The 9,309-nt window shown below is 38.3% G+C and overlaps 1 pseudogene; it reads left to right on the top strand.

Moving 5' to 3' along the window:
- The first annotated feature begins 2,949 nt into the window (after positions 1-2,949).
- On the top strand, positions 2,950-3,467 carry LOC102883470 (annotated as a pseudogene).
- The last annotated feature ends 5,842 nt before the right edge of the window (positions 3,468-9,309 follow it).

Genomic DNA, 9,309 nt, shown 5'->3' with positions numbered 1-9,309 from the left:
CATAGAGGTTATTATGCTGAGTGAAATAAGTCAGACAGAGAAAGATAAATATCATATGATTTCACTTATATGTGGAATCTAAGGAACAAAAAGAACAAACTAATCAAAAACTGACTCACAAATATAGAGGACAATTTGGTGATGGACAGAGGGGATAGGGGTTGCAGGGATGGGAGAATGGGATGAAGGGTTAAAAAAGTACAAATTAGTAGTTGATAGCTGGTCACGGGGACGGGGAGCATGGCATAGGGAATGCAGTTAGCATTAATATATTGGCTTGGTAGAGAGCCAGGGAGAGAAAGAGCAATTAGGGGGATCGTTTTAGAAACTATATAAATGTCCAATCAATGTACTATATACTTGAAACTAATAAAAAAAATACAAAAAGAATTTGTGGGATGCAGCAAAAATCAGTGCTTAGAGGGAAATTTATAGCATTGAATGCTTATATTTAGAAAGAAGAAAAATCTAAAATCAATAATCTAAGCTTCCATTTTAGAACACTAGGAAAAAAAGAGCAAGTTAAATCCAAAGTAAGTAGAAAAAAAGAAATAATTTTAAAAAATAGTCACAGGAATATAAAATACAGTAGTATAAGGAATATAGTCTATAATGTTGTAATAACTATGTATAGTGCCAGGTGGGTACTGGGCTAATTGGGGGATCACTTCATAAAGTATATAAATGTCTAACAACTTCACTGCATACCTGAAACTAATATAAAAATTTTAATGTCAACTGTAATTGAAAATTTTTAAAAATTCAAGCAGAAATCAATGAAATTGAAAACAAGAAATCAATAGAGAAAATTAACAAAACAAAAGCTATTTCTTTGAAAAGATCAATAAAATCAATAAGCCTCTAGCCAGGCAAACTAAATAAAAAAGAGAGCAGACACAAGTTACCAGTATCAGAAACAAAAATGGAGACATCACTAAAGAACTCATGGACATTAAAAGGAGGTAAAGGAATATTATGCACAACTCTATACCCACAAATTTGATAACCTAGGTGAAATGGACTCATTCCTTGAAAGACACAATCTGCCAAAACTCATACTCAATAAAAGTATTTTTTAAAAGAAATCTAAAATTTCTCTTGCGATGTGATCCAGCAATTGTGCTCCTCAGTATTTACCCAAATGAAATAGAAACTCATAGCCACAGAAAACCCTGCACTCAGGTGTTTATGACAGTCCTATTCATAATTGCCAAAACTTGGAAGCAATCAAAATGTCCTTCAGAAGGTGAATGGATAAATAAACTGGTATGTTTAAACAATAGAACATTATTTAGTACTAAAGAACAAATAAGCTATCAAGACATAAAAAGACATGTAGCAAACTTAAATACATATTAATAACTGAAAGAAACCAATTTGAAAAGTCTACATATTGTAAGATTCCAACTATATGACATTCTGGAAAAGATAAAACTGGAGATAATGAAAAGACCAATGGTTGTTAGGGGCTGGGGGGCAGGAAGGATGAATAGGTGGAGCACAGAGGATTTTTAGGGCAGTGAAACTACTCTGCATGTTACTACAATGGTGGATATATGTCATGATACATTTCTCTAAACCTATAGAATGTACAACACCAAGAGTAAGCCCTAATGTAAACTGTGGTCTTTGGGTGATTATGTCCCACTCTGGTAGGGGATATTGATAGCGGGAGAGGCTGAACATGCGTAGGACTAGCTGGTGTACTAGAACTCTCTGTACTTTTTGCTCAAATTTGCTGTGAACCTAAAACTTGTCTAAATAATAAAGTCTATTAATTTTTTTAAAAAGTGGGACATTCTCAACCAGCAACATAGTTCAAGCTTCAGCTAGATGTAAAATGAGGGGAAAAAACCCTGAGGCACAGAGTGTTACATGTAATAATGGCAGAGACAGAATTTGAACCCTGGGAGTGTGTGTATTTCCCCATTACACCACTATGCCTCTCAACTGTTTGTTACTATGAATACTATTTTGCCAATGGAAAATCTGAGGCTCAGAGGGATCAGCCACTTGCCAAGGTCCTAGATTCAGTGAGAAATAGTATAAGATTCCAGGTTTCCTGGAATCCCACTCTCATATTGCCTCAGCTTTCTCCCGTTTCTCTCCTCTCAATATCTGGGAAGATCCATGTGTATTGTCCTGGAAAGGCGGAAACTTTTGTTCCAATTATAAGTTTTCAATATTCATATTCTTTTGGAAGAAAAACTGTCTCCTCCTTACTTTTAACCTCGCTTTATCATCACATTGAGAAGATATTCCCTAATGCCAGCAGTCAGAATAAATGGGGAGTCCCATCTGCTTCAGGACCCCATGCTTGGTTTGGGTACCATTCTGCATGGATTCATGAGACACATAGGATTAGTAGAACACAGACCAGGATGAAATCCAAGTAGATATGTAGCTGGGAAATGGCTGGTAGAAGGAGATTTAAGAAAAAAAAAAAAAGATACCCACTGAGAGCCATTAGAAAAGAGGAGGAAACTTTTTTTTTTTTTTTTAATTCTTTCAAAGCTTGTCCATCTGGGAAAGATCTGCTTTGGTATAATTCCCTGACCCACTTTTTTTCCTGATAAGAGAAGACAGCCAAGATACCCAGATGTGAGGGACAGTCTATTGATAGAAGGCCCTTATTTAATTACACTGCGCTCATTTTTATAGCAATTCATATTTCCAAGGGCATTTCTTTCTTTGCTTCATTTTACACCCCAATGCATATTTCCTTCCACAAAACCCAAGGATCTGGCAGTGCCCTTGGCAGTCTTCAGATCTCTCTCTTGCTTCAACAGTGTTTGGACAGAACAGACCCAAGAACGCCCCTTCTTCAAGCTTCTGGTCACCCTCCAACCTCTTTTCCAGTTGCAACCTTCAGAACATTCCCAGCTATCCTTGGCCTCCAAGACCAGCCAAGACCGTGTTTTGAGCTTAACCCCTTATTGCCAAACAAGCATGAGCTCTCAAATCCATCAGAATCATTTCACTGAGGTAGAGGCCGCCTGGCCAACCTGCATCTGCAGGCCTCCTACACCTACCTCTCTCTGGGCATCTATTTCGACAGCGACGATGTGGCTCTGGATGGCGTGGGCCCCTTCTTCCACGAGTTGGCCGAGGAGAAACGCGAGGGCACCGAGAGTCTCCTGAAGATGCAAAACCAGCGTGGCGGCCGTGCCATTTTCCAGGACCTGCAGAAGCCTTCCCAGAATGAGTGCAGTAAAACTCATGATGCCATGGAAGCCGCCATGACCTTGGAGAAGAACCTGAATGAGGCGCTTTTGGATCTGCATGCCCTGGGTTCTGCCCGGGCAGACCTCCATCTCTGTGACTTCCTGGAGAGCCACTCCCTAAGACGAGGAGGTGAAACTCGTCAAGAAGATAGGCGACCACCTGACTAACCACCGCAGGCTGCCGGCCCCCAGGCTGGGCTAGGCGAGTATCTCTTCGAAAGGCTCACCCTCAAGCATGATTAAGAGCCTTTGGAACCCAGAGGCTTTTGAGGGGCTCTTCTCAACCCCCTGGTGTTGGCCTTCTGCCTGAGCCTCTCCCTGCAACCAATAGGCAGCCTTCTAACCACCCTGGAGCCCTCTCCCATGCCTTGGCTCAAATTGAAACAATAAAGCTTTTTGCAGCAAAGAAAACAACAAGAAGGATCTGTATTTTCAAGTTAATACCACAGTGCACCAGAATGCATGATTATGTGCAGCCTAATTTCCTTTAGGTCATGTTCACATTCAGTTATTTTTTACATATTGAGAATAGAGCTACCTTTGCTTTGAATTTTTAAGCTGTGAGTTCAGTCTGCTCTAAGATAAATTAGACATTATTCCTAAGACTTAGTGAACTACCCTAAGGCTCTGGAGTTTCAAACAAATGTCTTTCTTTTTCTCTTTGTAGAAAACTAAGCTGGGTCTCAAAGTATGTCCCTTGCTATTATGATTTCTTATTATTTCCTTTCATCCCTAAAAGAAATCTCACAGTTCAGCATGATCCAATGCCTCAGTCACAATGGGCTCAGTGATGTTTGCTTAAATATCAGCTCTTCCCAGATGGCTGGTACTAGCTTCAGGTCAAAACATAATGAATCTAAAGAGTTATCAGTGTTCAGAAATCACTGGCGTGTTGTTGGGTGTGTAAGCTTAATGCAATTCTATCAGATTCTTTGATTCATCGCAAACCTGAGAAGGAGAAGTTGGAGGAGGCATTTTTCTTAGTTTGCTTCTTTTGGGGAGTTAGAGGGAATAGGAGCATCTGGCTGCTGAGGGCCACAGAAAAATTAAAAAGGAGGTGTGTGTGTATGTATATGTTTGCATGTGAATAATTAGATGTCATACAGAACAGTCATAATAGATACTCCACTTCCAATAACCAGTCCAGAGAGAAATTTCAAAGATAATAGAACTTACCACCTATTATCAAACCTATGGTGTGTTTTATTGTCTGGGAAGTTATAAGCATATTAAGGAGCCTGGCGAGAAATTAGACTTGAATAAAAATTAGTCCTTTCCCTTAATTTCATCCTAATATACTTCTATCAAGGCATTCAGATTATGAAATGTCAAAAGTCCATTTACAATCTCTATTTTCACCTCATATGAAAATATCTTATTAAATATACTTATACTTGGTATATACTGAGACCTACTATAAGGAGTCCTACCAAAGAAATAATACCTTTTTTCACTCGTAAAATTAGCATTCAGAGGTAGGTAAGCCAAGCAATAATGATTCCCTTTCTATATATGTCGATTTACAGCTTTCAAGGCATTTGCACACAGATAATTTCTTTTGATTTTCACAATAATTCTATAAAGAGGAAGGGCAGATATTATTTTCATCACTTTACAGTTGAGAAAACCAGAACTCAGACAGTATGGTGGAGACTGACCAGTTATTTACCAAGCTGTGTCCCTTTTCCTTTTTGACATATAAGACTACATTTCCTAAGATCTCTTGCAGCTAGATGTGAACATGTGATGGGCTCTGTCCAATAGAATGTGGGTAGAAGTAATGTGTACCACTTCATGGCCTAACTCATAAAACCCTCCAATATATAAGCCCCCCACCACCACCATTCTCTTCCCTCATTAAATAGCTGAGTGAAGATTACTCCAAGGACTTAGAGAACAGCAAAGCTATAACATAGATGACATCTAAGTCACCACTTGGAAGAGAGTTGTCCAGGAAAGCCAGTCAGTGAAGAATATGTGTTTGATTGTTGTGTGAGAAATGAGATAGAAATTTGGGGGTTGTTTGTTACAGTAATGACCCTACATTAATACAGAGAAGTTAAATGATTTACCCAAGTTTATACAACCAGTTAGTTTAAAAAGAAAGAGCCAAGACTAGAACTATGTTCTTCTAGTGCTTAGTTAAATATTTATTTGTTTACCGGCACCATTCCTAATGTAGGCACTCTGCCGTATCCTGTTGCTAATTCAGTAATTGAATGATTGAAATGTGTGATGGTAAGTCACGTGCAGGCTCTTTATATCTCTCAACTCTGCGATGGTCTCCTTTTCCTGTTTCCTCCATGTGTTCTTCTAGTAGTTACTTTCTCAAATATCCCAACAACAACCAAATACACTGACAGATACCAGGTTTTACTGATCTCAAAGAGTCTATATCCGAAAATTATCACTCCTGAATTCCCTTCCTTCCTGATAAGACATCCAAGAGTTAATAAAACATATATTCTCTCCTACCGAGATAACCTCAAATAGACTTCCTTCAGAAGGACCTGATAAGTGAAGCTGCCATTACATGCAGAGAACAGGAAGAGACTGAAGTCCCATTAGGTATGGGTCACAGATTGTGACAAAGAGTCAGAGGGCAAGGGGCAAGTACCAAGTCAAGCAGAGGTAGTGAATCCTTTAGGTGAGGGACACTAATGAAAGGAAGTTTCTATCAGCTGGAGAGAGCTAGATACAGGCAGTTTTTCAGGACCTCGGAGAGCTCCTAGTGAGCGCCATTGCTCTAAGAATGTTTATTCTGACATCCAGTCAGGTAGTTTGCCTTTTCCTCTGAACTCTAGTTGATAAAGGGAACTTGTCCTTTCTATGAATGTCTTAGTCTCTATAGAATAGAGATTCAGTTGCATTCTTTCTGAGGAGTTCAAGGTCTGTGTTCAGTAGGTAGGTTGGAGCTCATCTAGCCTTTCCGAAGAACATACGAAATGCTCACAACTCAGAAAATCTAGAAAGGGACCTCATCCTCTTTGATTATTTATGTTTTAGAAGCTTTCTCTCTTGTAGATTAGAGGCTGACGCTTCCGTGGGCTTGGACTCCAAACATCTTGCCCAAGTGAAACCTTACCACTATCTGAACATTAGCTCTTAACCCTAACAGAAGGATCACCAAAATTATGGACCCCTTTCCCCCTGAAAGTATGTTCTCAAGCAAGTTACAAAATAGTCTATGAAAAAGGATTCTATAAAAAAATAAGCTTGAGAAAGCTTGAATTAAAATGTTAGATATGCAAGATGCTTATATATGTATATTTTCTCTCTCTTCCTCTCTCTAAAATTCAATGTGATGAACATCTTCAGGCACATAAATTTTTTAACCCTCCTGAGATATTTTTTTTCCCTTTGGAGATATGTTCCACAAAGTAGAATACCTGAGTTAAAGAACTTGCACGGTGCTATTATTTGATAGGTATGGCCAAATCCTATTGGAGTTGAATATTTTACTTCCATCAGCAGTGTATGAAAGTATCCATTTCACTAGTATCTGATTAGTAATTTGACTTGTATTCTTTGACGACTAGTACATAGAACTACTTTGATAAAGTGCGTAGAACTTCGTCTGGCCCATAATAGATGCTCAGTAAGTATTTGTTTAAGGTTGAAATGAAAGGCTTAACACTTTCCCATACATCTCTTTACTTAGCATAGTTCCTTATTTGGAATTGCGTATGTCTTTCTTCTTGATTATTGGAACATTAATGTTTTCTTTTTAATTTGCCTAAGCTATTAAGCCTCTGAGGTTTTTTTTTTGTATTTGTTAAAAATATGTTCCTGTGTTTTTCAAATCTCTTACACATACAATTTTAAATTTTTATGTAGTCAGATTTGTCAGTCATAATTGTGATGTTTTATTACTTTAAAGCTTACGAAACTTATAGAAAAGTATAGAGACCACATAAAATTCAGTGTTTTTTCTTATAAATTAATTTCTTATATTTTTATTATATAATATTATATATCATCTCTTATATATTTTATTCATCTGGTATCGTGGTATGAGGTGTGGGTCTAAATTGATTTTTGTCTAAATTAGTAACAGATATTCCACTACAAACTGTAGTTAAATCATCTTTTTCCATGGTGTTTTTTGACTTTTACCACTGGCTCTTGGTAACACATGTGAGTTGATACAAAAGAGTATGACTTTTAAGTCTAATGAAAAGGAATGACATGAGATAAAATGGAATTATCTAACGCTTTACTGTGTGGGTTGCACCACCCTGCTCTCAAAGGATTTAAAATCTTGTTTTCAACGGTCAAACTCTTGTTTACTTCATTTACGTGTTTGAATATAACAATCTAGTGGCCTTAAGTGTTTTAAAAGGGATGTTGAAATTTTGTTTACATTACAATTCAGATGTACAGTAAATGTAATTTATTTCTTGAAAACCTGATATATTATTCTTCACAAACCCCCAAATCACTTATTTCCAAGTTTTCCAGTTTTCTCTAGGCTAGAACCTGGATGATGGAAATGAAACTGGTCTTGGAGAGACAGTATCCTTGTGTTCTCTTGGGCTGTGTCCCCTGCTGGCCTTGAGGTCAGCATCTGTAGCTGGTAAATCTGTGGTTTGGTTTTGTTCTTATTTTTTGGCTCAGTCTTCTAGGAGAGTAACAGTCCTCTCCCACTGGCTTGTTCAATTTCGCCTCTAGAAATCCCTCTGAATCCCTGTCATAATCTCCTATTTACCCCCTGAGTACAGAGCTCACCATATACCCTCTGCTTCAGATCACTGTGTCCTGTGGTGGCCAGCCTCATGGCAGACTTCCTGGCTCCAACATAGGGTCCACACTACATGGGAACTGAGGTTGACTCAGGCACACTAACCAAAGTCCTCACTGCAGAAGACACTACTAATGTTTCCCCCATCCCTCCAGATGTTGTGAGTTGGTTGCTAATAGCTTATAGATGTTCCCTTCTTTGGAGAATCTTCCCAGTTGAGGGGAGCCACTTTTTTTCAGGAAGCTATGCCTACCCCCACCATTGGGGTACAGTCCACAGGCAATGACTAAATGCCACAGGGGTATGGAATTCTGGCCTCCTTGCCTCAAGAGAAAACAACTCAATGGGACAATTCATGCTACAGAACTACCTATGGGATCAGGCTGAAGCTAAGAAGACTCGCTTTGTCCTGAGAGCATTCTCCCAATAAACAGCAGGCACCAGAATCCCTATCTCAAGTTCTGCTTCTAGTGAACATGACCTAAGACACTCACTACGCTTGTTAATGCCTCTCTTTACTAGGCTGGGCCACTCCAAGTTGACAAAGGAGTCTCTGTCCAGCAGGCTCCTCTGAGACTTTCAATGAATGAGGCAAAAGTTCCCTGACTTCAGTTTTCCCCAAATTTGTCTGTCAGCACCACCTCCATCCTTTCCCCAGGCCATGCCTATTTGGGATTTTTTAATACATCAAAATACCAGTTTTGTGAGTTGCAAATATTTTCACTCACTCTGATTTTCTTTTAACTCTTTACTGTATTTTTTGATAACCAGAAGTTAATGTCAAGTTTATCAATATTTACTCTTTCCTTATGTTAAGGTTTTTAAAATCTGGTTTATTCAATTCTTCCCTACCCCAAGGTCATGAAGCTATTTTCTCATATTATCTTCAAGGAGTTTTTTATTTTTCCTTTCATGTTTAGGTTTTTCATACATCTGCAACTGATTTGGGGGCACTGTGAGATAGAGGTTTAATTTTCCCCATTGTCTCAGTACTATTTATTCTAATGACATTTCTCCTCTGTTCTACAGTGCAACATATGTCAAATATTGACCTTATGTGTGGATATGTTTCTAGGTTCTTCATTCTATTCCACTGATCTATTTTTCTATCCCTGAAAAAATAATATACTGTCTTGATGACTACAGCTTTATAACAGTCTTCTCATCTAGTTTATCAAGTCTTCCTTATTCTTCTGCCTCAAAAGGGTAATGGCTATCCTTGGCCTTTTGTATTTCCATATGAATTTTAAAATGAGCTTGTCAGGTTCCACCAAAAAACATGTATTGGAAGTGCATTGAATTTAGAAATAAATTTGAAGAGAACTGTTATCTGTTTTGCTCATA

The sequence above is a fragment of the Pteropus alecto genome, unplaced genomic scaffold, assembly GCF_000325575.1.
Source record: "Pteropus alecto unplaced genomic scaffold, ASM32557v1 scaffold23, whole genome shotgun sequence".
In the NCBI taxonomy this organism is placed as follows: Eukaryota; Metazoa; Chordata; class Mammalia; order Chiroptera; family Pteropodidae; genus Pteropus; species Pteropus alecto.
Note: the sequence above shows the minus strand (reverse complement) of the source record. Positions and strands in the feature narration are given on the sequence as shown.